Below are 12500 nucleotides of genomic sequence, written 5' to 3' on the forward strand. Positions count from 1 at the left end.
AATTTGGTTGGAATCAGATGAGGCTCAATGAAGAAACACTAAAATTTCATATAAAAAGGCAAACATTTATATATATTTTCTTTGTGATGATCTACATACAGATGCATTATGATGAAGATAATGAGGAAAACCACAATTATTAAATTAATCATGAATTACTGACAACTACTCCTACTATTGCAGTATTTACCTGCTTCGTTAATAACACGTAAGGGTGTTTTGCCATCCAATATGTACCAAATTTTCTCTATACTTAAACTCTGCGCCTCTGCTATCAGCACCACCACAACCAACATGAAATAACAATTATTATTATTATGAAGCACAGTTTAGACGGAAACATTTCTACTCAACAGTCAATATCATTTCATACTATCTATTATCAGATAAAGGTGTTTTATTCTCCCTTGTTACATCCTGGTAAAAAAAAAAAATATATATATATATATATATATATATTTATGTGTATATGTATATATATACATGTGTGTGTGTGTGTGTGTGTGTGTATTAATTTATTTATTCTTATATATATAAACTGCTCAAAACAATTAAGTAGTGGGTATGCCCTCCACGAGCCTGTATGCACTTTCGACAACGTCGTTGCATGCTCCTGATGAGGCGTGGATGGTGTCCTGGGGGATCTCCTGCCAGGCCTTGATAAGTACATTGGTAAGCTCCTGGACAGTCTCTGGTGCGGCTGGACGCTGCCGAATGTGCCGATGCATACTGTCCCAGAGGTGCTCAATGGGATTCAGGTCCGAAGAACGTGAGGGCCAGTCCACAGCAAACTGGCGGCACACTTTGGCTACATGAGGTCGGGCATTGTCCTGTACCAGAAGAAATCCGGGGCCCACTGCATCGGCGTAGGGTCGAGCAATGGGTCTGAGAAATTCATCTCTATACCTAACAGCTGTCAGGGTACCTTGATTAAGCACATGGAGGTCTGTGCGACCCTCCAGAGGTATGCCTCCCCAGACCATAACCGACCCAACACCAAATGAGTCATGCTGAAGTGCATGTGACGACTGTCACATGCACTTAAAGTGAACCTGCTTTCATCCGTGAACAGTACTGGGTGCCAATGACGAACTTGCCAATTCTGGTCCCTGCTGAATGCCAGTCGGGCTGCTCGGTGCTGGGCGGTGAAAACCGGCCCAACCAGCGGCCGTCTGGCCCACATGCCATCCTCGTGGAGTCTGTTTCTAACAGTCTGATCAGAATTGCGTACTCCAGTGGCCCGATGAAAGTCTTCTTGAAGGGACCTAGCAGTGCTTATCCTGGACCACATCACAGATATATAGAGAAATCTGTCATGTTGGGTGGTGGTGGCCCTTATTCGGCCTTGCCCAGGCCTCCTGGAGTACTGGCCGGTCTCTCCATGCACGGGAGATGACACTGGGAGACACTCTGAATCTTCTGGCCACCTGACGTACAGATGACCCATCCTCCAGCAGCTGGACTGCCCGTGAAACTTCACAAGGCTGAAGGTAAAGTATTATGCTTGTAAGAGAGTTAAAATGATCAGAAAATCCTCAACCAAGAAAGAAACAACGATTCGGCAAGTCAGGAGCACAAAATCGTCGTGGCTACCACTAGCTAACTCACTCCAGATTTGGAGGTTGACTCGCTTTTGACAATCCTGTCTAGACCTTGTTTATTGCAATTGGGTCAAAAGCAGTGAAATTGATTCACAGGTCACTGAGGTTGCAAACTAGCTGAGTGGAAAACTCCAATGCGCTAATATATGTCTGTGATATCCCAAAAATAAAGTGGTCCCCTAATTGTTTTAAGTAGTGTATACATACATATATGTACATGTATATATATATATATATATACACATGTATGTATGTATGCATATATATGTATATATATATATATACATATATATATATACATAAATATGTAAGTATATACGAGGGGGCTTCAAAAAGACACCTGAACATTCTTGTACCAGCCTATTATAAAATGTTTAAGCGTGAACCCTTAAAAGTCAGGCAGTCAGGCAGCATTCAAGCAACATGGAATCCACCAAAATTGAGGCAAGGACAAACATTAAATTCATGGTGAAACTCGGTTGGGAGAATAGGCAAATCATTGACGCTCTGGAACAAGTTTATGGTGACAATACTCCAAAGAAATCAACAACCTACAAATGGATAAGTCGGTTCATAAGCGGAAGAAACGAAATAGAAGATGAGCCCCACAGTGGCAGGGCATCGACGTCAGTTTGTGATTGAAAAGGATAGAAGAATAACCACTGAATCAGTAGCAGACACACTCAACATCTCTGTGGGTTCTGCACACAGAATTCTGGTGGAGAGTTGGGGGCTAAGCAAGCTTCCCGATCGATGGGTCCCTATGCTGTTACGCCAGATCAGCAGTAAACAAGGGTAGATCTTTCAATGGAAATTTTGTGGGATAAGGACTCTGAAGGTTTTCTGCAGAGAGTTGTGATGGAGGATCAAACGTGGCTCTACCAGTACGATCCCGAGGACAAAATTCAATGAAAGCGGTGGCTGCCTAGGGGTGGAAGTGGACCAGTCAAAGCAAAATCTGAACGGTCAAGAGGAAAGGTCATGGCTACTGTCTTCTGGGATGCAGAGGGAATTTTGCTGGTTGACTTCCTCGAGAACAATAAAACAATTACATCTGCTTAATATGAATGCGTTTTGAGAAAATGTCCAAAAAAAAATTCAGAAAAACGCCCTGAAAAGCTGCATCAACGCGTTCTCTTCCACCACGACAATGCACCCGCTCACGGCGCTCGGCAGACAAGAGTTATGCTACGTGAATTTCGATAGGAAATCGTCCGACGCCCACCTTACAGCCTCGATTTGGCCCCATCCGACTTCTTTTGGTCTCCAAACTTTAAAAAATCATTGAAAGGTACCAATTTTCCATCGGTTGAAGATGTAACAAGAGTTGCTCCGAGATGGTTCAGAATACATGACTTCCAGCTGGCGGCGATGCGTTATTACCTGCATTTAAGGGTTCATGCTTGAACATTTTTTAACACATTGTTATTAATATGTTCAGGTGCATTGAAATCAAAATCCTTCTATATGATTTTTAGCTATGGACTTTTTCCACGTCCTTTTGGAAGCCCCTCATATATATATATATATATATATATATATGTGTGTGTGTGTGTGTGTGTGTGTGTGTAGATATATACGTGTGTGTGTATATATATACATTGTGTGTGTGTGCGTGTGTGAACGGTATTTACGGGACGATGCCAGGGCGTTGGAGGTCAGCATGGGGTTACCAGGTAGCTATTTAACATTTACTATTATCTTCTCTATTAATTTTATCATGTTTTGTGGCACTAATAGCTTCTTTATCGATACTTCTTTCTATATATGAAACCTGATAGCTATATGTAAAAGTATAAATGGCTTAAATTAACCGAAAAGGAAAAGAGGGACGACAATAAAGATGTGTGAAGCGAGGAATACAATTTTGGGGCCATTTAAGGTTAACTTATTCTTTGTTGTTGTTGTTTTCGAGGACTTTAAGTTCTGAGAAGTTGTTGCACTGTGATATTACAGGCAGAGGTAAAACAAATTGAAAAAAATATACAAATAAAATAAATCAAACATGCACCTAGATGCACAACATACGTACTGCATTTATTGATATTATAATGCTAATATTAATGATTACGATAGTCATGAGGATTTTCATGATAATGATTATAATGATGATAACAATAAGGATAATAATAATGTTTTATTAATTATAAGAAATGAACAATAAATTAACACTAATGACATTACACTAATAATACTGATATACTCGTATGCATGCAAGATACGAATAAGCAGCAAATTTATATAATATGATTTATAGTGTATATATATGTATACAGTATATGTTTGTGAATGTGTACCCGTGCGTATATATGCGCTTGTTCTTCTAATATCGAGTTGTAACATCACAGTGAGTCCATCTTCCCAGAATTTGAAGTCCTGGGAACAAAAAGAGGTAATGAGAAGAAGCAAGAAATTCTGTAAGAAATTCCACCCTTGCTTCACATGCATCTTTATCACCTTCCCTTCATCTCCTTCATAGTTTCTTTCGGTCATTCATACTCTGAAACATATTTACTTGAGTTCCTATATAGTAAGTGTCGATGAAGTAGTTATCACGACGATCATATAGCATGATGAAAGGAGACGATAATAGTGAGTAATAAATAGCTAACTGGTAACTCCATGCTGACCTCCCTCGCCCTGGCCTCGTCCCATAAATAGCGCGAGCAGGACCTCTGACGACTCAGTACAAGCTGGAAAATCTAAGCATTACAATGAAGCAAACCATCTTCGTTTTCGTTTTCTTTGTGTGAGTATCAGAAGGCACAGAGGGTAATATGTATAATTTACTATTATTAATAAACGATATAAAAAATATACTGATATCTGATAAGGCTGAAGACAAAATTGCCCAATGGTATTCTGTTCGAAATGTCCATTGGTGCTGTAATCTTGACACGGAATTAACTCAACAGGTTGGCTCTGGTCGTGCTGATGGCGGAATCGAAGCATGTTAGTCCCGAGGAAGTCTTAACAAGACTGCGCAGAGGTTAGTGCGTAATGGAGGCCAAAGCACCTTTGTTAGTAAAAGGCAATACAAAACTATTTCTTTGTTGGGCTTATTTCTAACGCAATAATTCTTAATCTCTGTGTTTAGGTTTGATCATCATGGATTTCATATTCTTCACCACCCTCATCACAATGCGTCTGTAAACTGACAGATCATCTAAAAAAAGATATGAATAGATTAATAGACAGCCCTTTTTCCTAACGACTTTCAGACTGGAAATTTAACTCCAATGTGTCTTTATTCAGTTTTATCAAATTTATATAACTAGACTTTGATACATTTACATTTTTTTTTTTCTTGGTAATCAGTGCAGACCTCATTAGGTTAACGCCAATGTTGTCTTTTTCTTTCTTTCTTTAATCGATGATATAGATTAACAGACATTAGCAACCACATGAGATATTTAGGGTATAGGATTACATACGATGCCTCCGACTCTAATATTCTGTTTCGTAATTTCCTCTCACAGACTGCTTGTGTTTCAACCCCCCCTGCCCCTGTGATTTCAAGGGCCCTTATCCTTTCCCTGATGCCCCCTTCGCCTGAAGTCCTGACATCACCCTGGCCAAGAATCGAGTCAGCAAATCAGAAGGTTTACACCACGAGTGAAGAAGGACCATGAGGATGTGTGTGTGTGTGTGTGAGTGTGTGTGTGTGTGTGTGTGTGTGTGTGTGTGGACAAGGCTTCGTAACAAGTACAGGAAGCATATTGCACACACACACATACGCACATACACATATACAACACACACGCCCACACACACATACACACACTCACACTCACACACACATACATGAGCATTTGTATGACATGAGAATATTTAAAAATACATATCTTTAATGTGGATGAATATTTACATCTTAATCTATATGGAAGTGTTACATGCGAAAATAAAATGTTTTTTATCGGAAAGAAGTTGTATATTGTTTTATATTCCTATTTGGAAAACAATCAATACATTTCTATATCATTCTAAATAAGATATAGAAATATATAAACAGAAAACAAACAAATATATAAATGGATTAATCAATAAAATAATAAATAAATGAACTGATGAATGAATTAAGAAACTGACTGATAAATACACAGACAAACAAGTCAGTAAATAAACGCAGATTAAAAGGGAAAAATAACTAAAAGAAAAAGGAACTACGAATGGAACAAAAATAAAATCTATAGTTTTTTTTTCGCCGCAAATAAGGAAACTAAAATATTATCCAAAATTAATGAATAATAAATTAAACACAGAAATGAGAGACACGAAAAACTGAATCACGTAATACTAGGAAAACAAACAAACAAACAAGCATTGCGTCATATCATCCTAAAAACAAAGATAAGAATTATCTTGCATGGTTGGCTCACCTTGGGAACCACGCAAGCAAGACCAAGTTCATCTCGCTTTCTTGCTGTTAAAGCTTGCTCTTCCCGACTTGATTTCGAGACTTTCTTGTGCATTTATTTATTTCTTCTTCTTCTTCTTCTTTGATGGAGGTTGAAAATACGAGAACGTCAGTTGCTTTTCTCTGGATTATTCATTTTCGTTCATGCTAATTTTGCATGTTCTAAAATTCAAGCACGCATTCACACAGAATAAAAAGGCACGAGCACTGCATAAACACATGCACACACGAATAAAAATACACACGAGATAGACAGACACCTGTCGATTAATTTCAGTCAGATCGCATTATTAAAACCAATGCTATATTCGGGTCACAATTTCTGAAAAGGTTAATCACTGACATTAACAGATAAATAAATTGGTGTATGCATATATATATATATGTATATATGAGATATAAATATATTTTTTTATATACATACATATATATGTGTATATATATATATGTGTGTGTGTGTGTTTGTGTGTTCGTGTGTGTATGTATATATATACATATATGTATGTATATGTGTGTGTGTGTATGGAGTTTGGCTACCGACGTCATTGCTGGTCACAAACGCTGATTGGCTGCTGAATGCACTGCCAGGCTTAGGGCGAATTAGGGAAAAACTCTTTCTCTCTCTCTCTCTTTTGTCTCATCTCTCTCTCGTTCTCTCACTCGTTCTCTCTCTTTCGCTCTCTTTCTCTCTCGTTATCTCTCTCTCTCTCTCTTGTCTCATCTCTCTCTCGTTCTCTCACTCTCGTTCTCTCTCTTTCGCTCTCTTTCTCTCTCGTTCTAGCTCTCTCTCTCTCTCTCTCGTTCTATTTCCCTCTCTCGTTCTTTCCCCCTGTTTATCTCTCGTTCTCTCTCCCTCTTTCATTCTCTCTCTCTCTCGTTCTCTCTCATTCTCTCTCTCTCTCCATCTCTCGTTCTCTCGCTCTCTCTCATTCTCTCTCTTTCTCGCTCTCTTTCCCTCTCTCGTTCTCTCTCTCTCTTTCTCTTTCGTTCTCTTTCCCTCTCTCATTCTTTCTCGTTCTCTCTCCCTCTCTCATTTTCTCTCTCTCTCTCTCTCTATCTCTCTTTGTCTCTCACATTCCTCGTCCCAACACTTAAGATAGTGATTAAATAACAATAATAATGATTATAACAATAACGATAATGATAACAAATAATAAAAATGATGAAGTAAGTGCTACCAGAGAGAAAGAGAGAAACTAATCCAGACAAATACTGATATATGCATAAAAGATATGAATAATCAGTATATTGCTATTATATGTAGTATTTATAGTATATATATATACATTGTAGACAAGGTATGAATGATAATGAATAGCTCCGCAATACAAGAGAAGTATTTGACTAGTTACGACTATATCTTCGTCAGAAATACATATATCTCTGACGTAAATATAATCGAAACCGGTCAAATATATCGTGTATTTTGGAGTTATTCATTCTCATTCATACCATTTCTACATTTGTCAACGTGAATACGGTTCATATATGTGTGTGTGTGTGTATACAGTATATGATTGTGTATGTGTATCCGTGCGTGTATATCCTTTTGTTGTTCTAATATCGAGCAGTAACATCATAGTGACTCCAGCTTCTCAGAATTTGAAGTCCTGGGAACAAAAAGACGTAATGGGAAGAAGCAAGAAATTCTGTAAGAAATTCCACCCTTGCTTCACATGCATCTTTATCACCTTCCCTTCTTCTCCTTCATAGTTTATTTCAGTCATTCATGCTCTGAAACGTATTTATTTGAGTTTCTTTATAGTAAGTGACGATGAAGTAGTTATCACGACGATCATATGACATGATCAAGGGAGACGATAATAGTGAGTAATAAATAGCTAACTGGTAACTCCATGCTGACCTCCCTCGCCCTGGCCTCGTCCCATAAATAGCGCGAGCAGGACCTCTCACGACTCAGTGTAAGCTGGAAAATCTAAGCATTACAATGAAGCAAACCATCTTCGTTTTCGTTTTCTTTGTGTGAGTATCAGAAGGCACAGAGGGTAATATGTATAATTTACTATCATTAATAAACAATATACAAAATATACTGATATCTGATAAGGCTGAAGACTTTAGATTTTGATAAAATTACCCAATGGTATTCTGTCCGAAATGTCCATTGGTGTTGTAATCTTGACACTGAATTAACTCAACAGGTTGGCTCTGGTCGTGCTGATGGCGGAATCGAAGCATATTAGTCCCGAGGAAGTCTTATCAAGAATGCGCAGAGGTTAGTGCGTAATGGAGGGCAAAGCACCTGTGTTAGTAAAAGGCAATACAAAACTATTTCTTTGTGGGACTTATTTCTTTCGTAATAATTCTTAATCTCTGTGTTTAGGTTTGATCATCATGGGTTTCATATTCATCACTACCTTCATCACTATGCTTCTGTTGATAGATCATTTAACAAGTACTTTCAGACTGGAAACTTAACTGCAATGTATCTTTATTTAGGCTTATCAAATTTACATAACTAGTCATCGAGATATATATATCAAAAATCAATGCAGACCGTATTAAGTTTATGCCAATGTTTTTTTCTTTCTTTCTTTCTTTCTCTCTTTCTTTAATCACCTGATATAGATTAACAGAACCTTACATAGGATGCTTACGACTCCAATATCTTAATTTCGTAATTTTTCTCCCACAGACTGCCCTTGTTTCCCCCGCCACTGCTCCTGTGATATCACCAACCCTTATCCTTTCCCTGATACCTACCTAGCCTGAAGGCCTGACATCACCCGGGCCCAGAATCGAGTCAGCACATCAGTAGGTTTTCAACACGACTGAAGAAGGATCATGAGGAGGTGTGTGTGTGTTTGTGTGTGTGTGGACAAGGCTTTATAACAATTGCACACACACACATACGCACGCACACATATAAAACATACACATATACAGCACACACACATATAAAACACACACATATATAGCACACACACACTTACACACTCACACTCACACACACACAAACACACGCACATACACACATACATGAGCATTTGTATGACATGAAAATATATAACAATACATATATCTTCATTATGGAGGAATTTTTACATGCGAAAATAAAAAAATAATTTTTTATACACTTTTAATGTCAATTTGCCCCCCTGTTTTATATTCCATTTGGGAAAACAATCATTACATTTTAAACAAAATATAAAAATAGATCAACAGAAAACCAATAAATAGATCAATGGATTAATTAATAAAAGAATAAATAACTGAACTGATGAATGAATAAAGAAATTAATTACCAAACACACAGACAAACAAGTCAGTAAATAAACGCAGATTTAAAAAAAAAACAAAAAAAAAGGAACTACGAATGGAAAAAAATCAAATCTTTCGTTAATGAAACTGTAAAATATAAAAAATAAATGAGGAATAAATCAAACCCAAAACTGAATCATGTAAAACTAGGATAACAAACAGACAAATATTGTATCATACCATCATCAAAATAACAAATAAAAATTGTCTTGCATGGTTGGCTCACCTTGGAAACCACGCAAGCAAGAGCAAGTTCATCTCGTTTTCTTGTTGTTAAAGCTTGCTCTTGATATATATATATATATATATATATATATATATATATATATCTATATATATATAAATATGTATATATATGAAGGTTGGCTACCGACGTTATTGCTGGTCATAAACGCTGATTGGCTGCTCAATGCACTGCCAGGCTTAGGGCAAGTTAGGGAAAAACTCTCTCGCTTTTTCTCTCTCTCTCGCTCTTTCTCTCTCTCTCGTTCTCTCTCTCTCTCTCTCTCTCTCTCTCTCTTTCTTTCCTGTCCTCTATCTCTCTTATTTGTCCTATCTCTTTCTCTCTCTGCTCTCTCTCTCCCTCGCTTTCCCTCCCCTTCACACATCTCTCTCTCTCTCTCTCTCTCTCTCTCTCTCTCTCTCTCTCTCTCTCTCTCTCTCTCTCTCTCTCTCTCGCTTTCCCTCCCCTTCACACATCTCTCTTTCTTCTCCTTCTCTCTCTCTCTCTCTCTATCTATCTATCTATCTATCTATCTATTTCTCTCTCTCTCTCTCTCTCTCTCTCTCTCTCTCTCTCTCTCTCTCTCTCTCTCTCTCTTTCTCCCTCTCTTTCTCTCTCTCTCTCTCTCTCTCACTCTCTCTCTCTCCCTCTCACATCCACCCACCCCTCTCTGTCTGCCTGTGTCTCTCATTTGGTTCCCAAGGAAGTTAATACCATATTGAAAATGTTCACATGCACTGAGCATTCCTTTTGAACCATATACAGATGAGCCCAAGGAGCATGAAGTACATAAGTTATACCAAAGCCGGCTTTAGTTTGCTGTAATGTTAAATGACCTCTAGCCATGATGTCGCTGCACCCTGTGATTACTTTCTTGTTTGATGGAGATGAAGAATTAAAATCACTGCCTGAGGCTAATTCTAGTGGAAAAACATCGAGGGAGAAGTAGGAAAATATTTTGTCTTTGAGTAAGATTTCCCCAGTGACGTCATTCAGGTAATGAGGGAGTTGGACCATGGAAACACGTGTTCATACACACACACGCACACACGCGCGCACGAACGAACACACATACAGATAAGCATGCATATACAAACACACACACATGCACATGTACACACACATAAATACGCACACACACAACAAAAATGCCGCACATAGATAGACATGTCTGCTACAACATCAATGACGATGATAAAATGATAATACTATTTGTAAAGATGATAATGATAATGAAAATGATGATGATGGTGAGGAAGATGATAAATCACTAGTAACAAGGTATGAACGGAAAATGATAAGAATGGCGATAATAATAATAATGATGATAATAAAAGTAACAAAAATATTAATAGTAACAATAATAATGATAATTATAATAACATTGATAATGATAATAACAGCAATTGCAATAATAACAATGATAGTAATGATGATGATGTTCAGAAGAAGAAAAAAATAAAATAATAAGCATAATAATGATAAAAAGAGGCAAAAGGGAAGCAATGCAACTAATAATCACATAAATGGCAAAATTTGAATAATAGAAAGGATAATTATGAAAATAACAAAACAAAACAACGACACTAATAATAGATAATAGATACTATTATGTCTAACAAGCAATACATTATTTGATTCATTATAGTACACATATGTGGATATTCAAATGAAGATAACACACTAGACAGATAATGCCATAGATAGCTACAAAATCAGACAGACAAAGAAACAGACAGCAATATGTGCATTTACGTATCTGTTACCGACCTAGGCGCGGATGAGAGTCGTATTTTTTTTTTTTTTTTTCCTAGTACGAGTGGTCACGTGACAGTTCCGGTTGTGGTTGAGTGTTCCCCTCCAGTGATCAATAAATTAACTCCCGAGTGTGTGTTTACTGTTGAGAGGAGGAGTAGCTTAGGGAGCCTGTCTGTATATGTACGAATATCTATGTGTTTGTCTGTGTGCCTACCTGTCTTGTCTGTCTTTTTCGCTATCTATCTACAGGCAATCACGCACGCATATATTTATATATATATATATATATATATATATATATATATATATATATATATGTATATACATATATGTGTGTGTGTGTGTGTGTGTGTGTGTGTGTGTGTACACACGCACACACACACACACATACATATATGTGTATATGTATATATGTTTGTGTGTATTTATATATATATATATGTGTGTGTGTGTGTGTGTGTGTGTGTGTGTGTGTGTGTACATGTATGTGTGTGTGTATGCATGCATATGCATATGTGTGTGTGTGTGTGTGTGTGTGTGTGTGTGTGTGCATGTATATGTAAATGTATGTGTGTGTATGTGTGTGTGAAAAGAAAAGTCACAATGCAATGTGTATATGTGAATATATATATATATATACATATATATATATATATATATATATACATATATATGTGTATATATATATATATGTGTGTGTGTGTGTGTGTATATACATATACGTGTGTGTATATATACACACATATGTGTATATTTACATATATATGTATTTATATAATATAATGTATATTTATATATACAAATGCATATTTATATTTATATATTTATTTTCCTAACTGGGCAAACACGCTCGCAAGAGAAATAATATATATTTTACAGCAGATAGTAAGTCTACATTTTAAGTAGCATTTGAAGAGCCGAGTTAATGATCCCGCCTTTTAACCGCAATTTGATCACAGTAATTAAGTTGACTAAGTTCGTTTTTCTAAACATTAATTGACAACACCAAATAAAAACAAATTCTCGTCAAGATAGATCCAGAAGCCCATATAAAGCAATTTAAAATAATGATGAGATACCAGCTACCTAACTGAGACTAAACATTCGGACATTTTCTGATCGATTTAGAAAATATTTCCGCATTCAAGGTAAGTCTTCGATTTTTTTTTTTTTTTCTTTTCTTTTCTTTTGCTATAGCACTTCTTAGTAGCCAGTAGTC

General features: G+C 36.9%; 1 long non-coding RNA gene across 1 annotated transcript; it reads left to right on the forward strand.

Moving 5' to 3' along the window:
• Window positions 1-4272: 4272 nt before the first annotated feature.
• LOC125040749 lies at window positions 4273-9111 on the forward strand. Its single transcript, XR_007116221.1, has 3 exons — window positions 4273-4350; window positions 4517-4590; window positions 8675-9111. It is a non-coding gene; the product is annotated as an uncharacterized LOC125040749 (long non-coding RNA).
• The last annotated feature ends 3389 nt before the right edge of the window (window positions 9112-12500 follow it).

This window comes from Penaeus chinensis, chromosome 29, assembly GCF_019202785.1.
Source record: "Penaeus chinensis breed Huanghai No. 1 chromosome 29, ASM1920278v2, whole genome shotgun sequence".
In the NCBI taxonomy this organism is placed as follows: domain Eukaryota; kingdom Metazoa; phylum Arthropoda; class Malacostraca; order Decapoda; family Penaeidae; genus Penaeus; species Penaeus chinensis.